General features: G+C 36.4%; 1 long non-coding RNA gene across 1 annotated transcript; it reads right to left on the bottom strand.

Moving 5' to 3' along the window:
* Positions 1–275: 275 nt before the first annotated feature.
* LOC132638406 (uncharacterized) lies at positions 276–2238 on the bottom strand. Its single transcript, XR_009581715.1, has 4 exons — positions 2089–2238; positions 1737–1797; positions 1192–1257; positions 276–591 (listed from the first exon to the last, which is right to left on the bottom strand). It is a non-coding gene; the product is annotated as an uncharacterized LOC132638406 (long non-coding RNA).
* Positions 2239–8462: the final 6224 nt, after the last annotated feature.

The raw sequence follows: 8462 nt of genomic DNA on the forward strand, positions 1-8462 counted from the left end.
AGAGATAATCGGTGGCAGTTTATAACCTCCAAAATATCATCTTACTATTTCAAAAAAAAAATATTGTGGGGATTTTTGGACCCCCCAATATGATGCTTAGTTCTTTTCCAAAAACTTAATTGGGGGTTTATAACCCCCACAATGTTAATGATTAAAAAAAAAGAAATTAACTAGTGACAATTTAATTTGTTTCCACCACAATACTTTTTTTTTTTTTTTTTTTTTGCTATTTAAAATTTTTAATCAGGACTAAATAAATAATTTTACTGAACAACTTATAACAAAGTCAAATTCCATTAAAAATAACCATAATAACAAACAATACAAACTCAGATCCAACTAAACAAAATTTGTATCATAACTATGATATCTGATATAGTGACCAACTAGCTAGGATAATAAAAATGTATGTATTCATTACAAGATTAATCCTACTATTGTCTAGCTAATAAATTGATGGGTTATAAAAATTTGAAGTTGACTTAGAATAGGAAGTCTTCAATGTTCTTATAATAATCAGCAACGAAATTCTCCATCTTGGTCACCACACTATCTAAGTTGCTCTGCATCCATGGTTTCAATTCACCCTTCCTAACCACACCAAAAAAGAAAATTCAAAAGTTCTTAAATAAACACACATTCGGCAAAAGTATTCTGAAATACGATATTAACTTTTGCCCTCATTTCAGAACTGAGGCAGAGTCAATAGTAGAAGCACGTCACACATGCACTGAGGTTAAACTAATGTATTGGACTTCAAAGAGTCCTTAGATTTCTTTATGCAGGTTCCATGATTCATGCATATAAAATTATTAGTAGAAAGAACTACAGGGAGAAAATAAGCTTGTCAACTTTTGGTTGACAAAATGGGTAGCAACAGTTGGATAGCAATGCATAACTGCACAAAAGTCCTGGTCCTGGCACTAAATCCCATATCATTAAGATTAATGAATCCTCCAATCAGTTGACCTCTTACAGTACGATCTCCCGTTTCTTAAGTCACTTTACATTTCAGTTTGTCGTGTTAGATTCCAAGTTGAACTACTTAAACAAGTTCTCTAATAACGCACCATACTAATCTCAAGAAGAAGCTTTTGAAATCGCAAATGCTTAAAATACTGGGCTAAATAAAGGATGAATATTATAAATTGAGAAAATCAGAAGCATGAGAATTAGTTTATTGAAACTCACAATCTGTTCACCATGTTTTTCAGCAGGCATCCCAAAGTGTTTGTATTCGTCTTTCCCTGCTCAAAGCTAAACCAAGAAAATAATCAACAAAAACATCAAACCAATGTATTACAACAAAAATTCTAGCCATATATTCATGAAAATCATCTATGTAACAAATATACAGGTCCTCTATAGGCGAAATAACATTAGAATCGAACAAATAAATTATAAGTTGTAATCAGCCCAATGATTAACATAAGTTAAACTTGCATCAAAGCTGAATGCTAACAACACTAGAAAACTGAAGTAGAAGAAACGTACTGCTAACGTAAGAGTGATAATTGATGTACCTTCCTATAATTCATAAAGTCTGTTATATAAAAAGTGAGCTTTCACTGAAAAGAATATTTGGCCAATGAATGAGTTAATGCATAACTTACCAAATCCATTGCTTTAGATTACTCTTTGACCAAAAGGAGTAATTATCTACCACAATCACCCGAGCTTAATGCAAAATTTAACGTAATTATACTCATGTTTCTAACCACATCTAATATACTTACATGGATACAGCAGTTGCAATATACAACAGTTGCAAAAATGAGAAACCTCCTCATATAGTACCTGGAAACAAAAACTTCTCTTAATTGTCAAAAGAAGGAAAATAAAAAATTCCCTTAATTGTCAAAAATGCAAAAACACACACTCGTTTCCCCAAAAAACAATAATGACACTTAATTTACCAATCAGACCTCGAAACCAATTAAGGAACCCACGAAAGAATTGAACCAACATTTAACCCAATAATTGTAATAATACTTAGATCGACACGCATATCGCAACCAGTTTCGGGTACGAACTCGACATCGGAAAGTAAACAAAGAGAAATAAGAAAGAGTTTTACGAAGTACTTACCTTTCCCGTTCGGATTGCAGTCCTGGAATAAGAAAGAGTTTTACTCTATAGAGCCCTGGAATTTTGAGTTGATAGAAGAAAGTGAATTGATTCAGTTGAGCCCTGGAATTTCGTGAGTTGTGGAGAGGGAATTTAGCCCTCAGGAAAAAAAGAGGGGGAAAAAGAGAGGGAAAAAGGAGCGGGAATTTGCCCCCCAGGTTTTGAATATTTTTTGAGTCTAATTTCCTAATTACCCCATAATGTTCAGATTAAAACTTAGGAAGATGGTGTCTAATATTGCCTTTTCACATTTTTTTTCTCTTTTATTTATTTTTTATTAGTAATTAAAATATTGGGAGATAGAACTAACTATATAATAAAACATACTTTAACAAAATTGAGATATATATATACTATAAAAAATAAAGCATAAAAAAGCAACAAAAAAGCAAGATATCTAAACAAATAAAAATCTAAGATATAGAACAAACTCACAAAAACTTATTAACATAATTCATTTAATATTCAAATTGCTAAATATCTTTGATTAGATAAAATAATATTATTTGTTTAAATTCAGAACTCCTAATATTATGAAAATAAAAGATTTTTGTGCATATATTTTATTAAAAAAAATCCTTTCACACATCTACACAAGTAAATTTGTAGGTCGACGCCGTATATTAAGTCATCTCAAACGATTTCTCATTTTATATTAAATATGTGCTACTTGTACCTTCTAGTGAAGGTTATCATGTTAAATCTTACCTAATCTTATATGACTACAATCCATCTTAGCATATGTATCTCTGCAATATTCATCTTATGGATATATTGGACTTTACCGGCCCGACACTCGCTAACATATGATATTATTGGTCTTACAACTGTTTTATAGAACTTATCTTTCAGTTTGATATGAATTCTATCACATAACACCCCAATAACACTTTTTCATTTTAACCATCCAGTTATATATGACCCGAGTAACATCTTCATCTGATTCTCTTGAAACAACGAGCCTAGTGTATTGGTAAAAGACTAACAAAATGTAATTCTATCGCTGAGTTATGCAAAGTGGTCACAAGTCGGCGCGGATGGTCAGGATATTAATTAGAAAGACAAATTTCTGAAAGACATTTGATTGAGTGAAGTTGCGAGAACGCCGAACACATTTTCATTCGGAGTAGTTGTCACGCACATGGTGCAAATGACGGGTAGCCCATTGAGAGTCCACAATCTCCATGCTAGTAACGACCAAATATGTAGGGTTATTAACCGCCACAAATTGTATTGAATTCTGATATTTACAAACCTCCACAATTTGATGCAACTTGTGGAGGTTATCAAAAACCTCTATAATGAGATCGCCACAAAAAGAATTATATAGTGGGAGTTAAAAGAAACGCTACAAAATGATTTTATAGTGGGGGTTTTAAGAACCCCACAAATAAACCTCCACAAAAAGAATTATATAGCGGGGGTTAAAAAAAACACTACAAAATAATCTTATAGTGGGGGTTTTTAAGACCCCCACAAATAGACCTCCTCAATATAGCTCTTTTTTTGTAGTGTGTGTTCCCTTTAATTAAATAACAATTACCAATATTAATTGTTATTCACAATTTGTGTTGGAGTCTCATATCCTCCAATCAAAACATTGTAGTTATATCTTTTAGATAAGTCTAAAAATTCTTTGTACGATTAATATAAAAATTAAAATCATAAATTATGCCATGATTAACAAGAACAACAACAACATATTTAATGTAATTCTACAAGTGAGGTATGAGGAGAGTGATGTGTACGCAATCTTACCCTTACCATGATTAAATATTTAAAATCCAATTCAGGAGAGATTCTTTTACATAAATGTTACTCCCTCCAATTCATAATAAGTGTCCACTTTTAGCCTTTTTATGAAACCCTATTCTACTTTAATTGTTATAGTTTTTTTTATGATGAAATGGTAATTATGGTAATATAGGATGTGTAGTCCTATTAAAATAGGGTTACCTTAGTAGACTAGGAGAAGGAAGATCTTACTTCTATATAAGGAGATCATTATAATGAATACAAAGTAGAAAGAATTCTCTCATTATTCTTGTCTCTCTAAATTCTGGTCCCTGTCTCAATTTTAACATGGTATCAGAGCCACATTAGAAAGAAAACAAAAACCCTAAAACAAGGGCAGGTGACGATAAAGAAACCGGCGATGACGCTGCAAAGGAATCGCCGGTGAAGAAACAAAACCCAAAGAAAGACAATCTCTCCCTACGACATCACGTCGAATGATAACCCGAATTGTGGTGACACAAGTCCAATTGAAGGGTGATATTTATGAAGAATGAGCTAGATACATGAGGACAGCCCTAAGAGCAAGAAAGAAGTTCGGCTTCGTCGATAGTACAATTAAGAAACCAGATGAAGAGTCACCGAACTTGGAAGATTCATGGACTATAAACTCATTGTTGGTGTCGTTGTTTGCAACACCACATAACTCAAAGCTTCGCTCAACGATGTCACTTAAAGAGGAAGCAGAAAAATTATGGATGAGTATCCGAGAGCAGTTCGCTATTATTATTGGCCCTCGGATACAACAGCTAAAGGCGGAACTTGCAGATTGCAGGCAAAAAGGAAGGACCATAGTGGATTACTATGGAAAACTCACTAAGATGTGGGAGGAATTGCAGAATTACGAACAGATTCTAACTTGTACGTGCGAAAAGTGCACGTGCAAGCTAGGAACGGTCCTATAAGCCAAAAGAGAAGAAGAAAAAGTGCATTTTTTCCTCATGGGATTGGATGAGACAATGTATGGTATGGTGAGGTCGAACATACTGGCCTAGGAAACGTGGTCTATTCGAAGCTGGTGAAGAAGAACATGTGAGAGGAATCACACGGAATACGAGGGACTAGAGTGAAACTATGGATTTTGCCATACAATGAAGAAACCCCTACTGCGACCATGGTAAAGAGAAAAATGATGATGCATTCTGCACACATTACAAGAGATCTGGACACCTTGTGGACGAATGTTTTCGACTCATTAGTTATCTAGATTGGTAGCTAGGAAATAAAAAAGGAGACGAGAAAAAACCAGAGGAAGAAGAAGAGGACAACAACAACAACAGAGGGGTGGACCGAGATCCGGTCGTGGAAGAGGAAACTACCGGGCTAACACCGTGGTTGTCAAAGAAGGAACTCAGGTAGAGACAGGACCGGTGAATACAGACAAATTTTAGCGACGAGATCGGGAAGACTGTGATTCACGTGTTGAATTCCCAAGGAACAAACTCGAATGGCAAGATGGATAGTAAGATCAAAAACCCATCCAGAATTATTGACTCCGGAGCTACCAATCATGTGACAGGTAATTCGGAGGAACTGAGTGATCAACGAGATATTCTTAAGTGCCCGGTTGGGTTTTCGGATGGAAGTAGCTTGGCAGCCACGAGAGAAGGAACAACCAGGCTAAATAATATAATATGGTTGAAGGATTTCCTTTACGTTCCATATTTTACTTGCAATTTATTAATGTGTCACAACTTGTTGATCATTTAGATTGTAATATAAAATTTAACAAAATTATGTCTGCTCCTATCACGATGAAGCTGCTTGGAATGGGTGAGCATCGAGGTGGGCTTTACTATTCTGGAATGTGCTGCAGATATGAGCTATGAAGGCGGAGGCAGTTGATTGGTTGATCATTGGCACAAACAAGTAGGTTATCCTTCAGCACAAGTAACGAAGTCCATTACGATATTAGGCCTAAAAGAGAGTAGTATTGGATCAGATAAAGAATGTGATATATGCCAAAGGGATGTGTTTTTCCCTTAAGTTAAAATAAAGCTTCGGATATCTTTGAAATGATTCATTGTGATTTATGGGGACCTTATAGAACCCCTTCTTCTTGTGGCGCTTCGTATTTTTGGACTGTTATGGATGATCGTTGGCGAGCTGTGTGGATTTTTCTGTTATTCGACAAGAAAGAAGTGTCCCGAACCCCGAAAAATTTCTTCACCTTGGTGGATATATAGGCAGTTTGGTAAGAGGGTCAAGATTGTTAGAAGTGATAACAGAACCGAGTTCACATGTATGAAGACTTACTTCTTCGAACATGAAATTCTTTTCCAAACATCTTACACAGGGACATCACAGTAGAATGGAAGAGTCGAAAGAATGGAAGAGTCGAAAGAAAAAACCGTCACATTCTTAATGGTGGAACGAGCATTGAGATTTCAGGGTCATATTCCTATCAAATTCTGGGGAGAATGTGTTTTGACTGCGAAGTACTTGATCAATAGAACACCATCGTTGATTTTGAATGGGAAACCCCCTATGAAATTTTATACGGGGAGACATCCCGGTATGATCATTTAAGGGTGACAGGATCACTATGCTATGCACATACAAAGGGAAGAACGAGGGACAAGTTTGAGAGTCGGAGTCGTAGGTTTGTTTTATTGGGATACCCCTACGAAAAGAAGGGTTGGAGATTGTATGACTTAGAGAACGATGAATATTTAGTCTCAAGAGATGTGGACTTCTACGAGACTAAGTTCCCTTTTGCTGTAGGATCAGGTAACTTAGTCGACAACATAGAAGTGATCCTGGATGAAACATTGGGAGAAAGAAACCAACACAACTTCAAAAAAGACCAGACTGATAATGTAGGTACGAACGAAACTCGGATGGACGAAGTACGAACACTGGATATCGAACCTAGGGATCAGCCATAATCAGACCGGACAGATGCCAATCCAGATAGAGAAAACATGGAGGAAGTCTATACGGAAGGTGTCCGGGCCTACGAAGTGCCACCAGAAGAACAATTGAGTCGGGGTAAATATTAGAAGCATAAATCGCTTCGGTTGCGTGACTACGCCACTGAAACATTCCCAAAAAAAAGGTCCATCAACGTGTCCGCCCGATCCTCAGCAACCCCCAGGTGCGCCTTATCCTTTAGCTCACTATATATCTTGTGATAATTTTTCCTTACAACACCAAAGCTTCCTTACAGCAATCACTGTAGGAACCGATCCAAAAACCTTCTCGGAGGCAATGAAAAAGGAACATTTGAGAAAAACCATGCAACAAGAGATAGAAGCATTGGAGGATAATGAAATGTGGACATTAGAAAATTTTCCATCGGATAAGAAAGCTCTCAATGTCGATGGGTGTACAAGATCAAGTACAACTCTAACGGCACAATCAAGCATTATAAAGCTTAGTTGGTTATTTTTGGTAATAAACAGGATGAATGAATTGAACACAATGGAACATTTGATCCAGTTGCTAAGGTAGTAACCGTTCGAACCTTCCAGGCAGTTGCGGTTGCGCGAAATTGGGGGTTACATCAGATGGATGTTCATAATGCCTTCTTGCACGGTGACCTTACGGAGGAAATTTATATGAAATTGCCACCCGAATTTCTTGTTCCTGGTCTGGGAAAGTATGTCGCCTCTAAAAGTCTTTGTATGGTTTGAAACAAGCCCTATGGTGCTGGTTTGCAAAATTATCAAATGTTTTGATGAAATATGGGTACAAACAGTCATACTCGGATTATTCTCTCTTCATGATGCACCAAGGAGGTATGTAACTTAACATCTTAGTCTATGTGGATGACTTGATTATCTCTTAAAACGACCACAGTGCCATTGACTGATTCAAAGACTATCTCTGTGCATGTTTTCACATGAAGGATTTGGGACCTCTGAAGTATTTTCTGGGAGTTGAAGTTGTATGTGGACCAACTGGGTTATTTATCTATCAACCGAAATATGCCTTGGATATAATCTCTGACTCCGGATTATTGGGAGCTAAACCAATCAATACTCCCGTGGAACAGAATCAAGATTTGGTGTTGGCCAAAGGAGCCAATTTGAGAGATCTGGAACTATATCAACGTCTGGTCAGTAGATTGATGTACCTCAATTTTACGCAAGCTGAGTTTTCGTATTGCGTTCATGTTTTGTCCTAATTCATATAGGAACCGAAGGAAGCACATTGGAACATGACTCTCTGTGTGGTGTGCTACTTGAAGAAGAACTCAGGATAAGGCATTGTGATGAGAAAAGTTTGTGATCTCCAATTGTATAGATGGTGTGATTCGGACTGGGATGGATGTCCGTTGACTCAAAAATCACTTTCCAGTTGGTTTATATCCCTTGGGAATTCACCCGTATCATGGAAAACCAAGAAGCAGTAAATTGTCTCTCGCTCGTCAGCGGAGGCAGAATACCGATCAACGGCAATGACAGTCTGTGAATTGAAATGGTTAAAGATAATTTTGCATATTTTGGGTATAATTTTGCATATTTTGGGCGTTGAACATAAATCTCCGGTGAAAATGTATTGTGATAGACAAGCGGCATTGTATATTGCACGAAATA

This window comes from Lycium barbarum, chromosome 4, assembly GCF_019175385.1.
Source record: "Lycium barbarum isolate Lr01 chromosome 4, ASM1917538v2, whole genome shotgun sequence".
Classification (NCBI taxonomy): Eukaryota; Viridiplantae; Streptophyta; class Magnoliopsida; order Solanales; family Solanaceae; genus Lycium; species Lycium barbarum.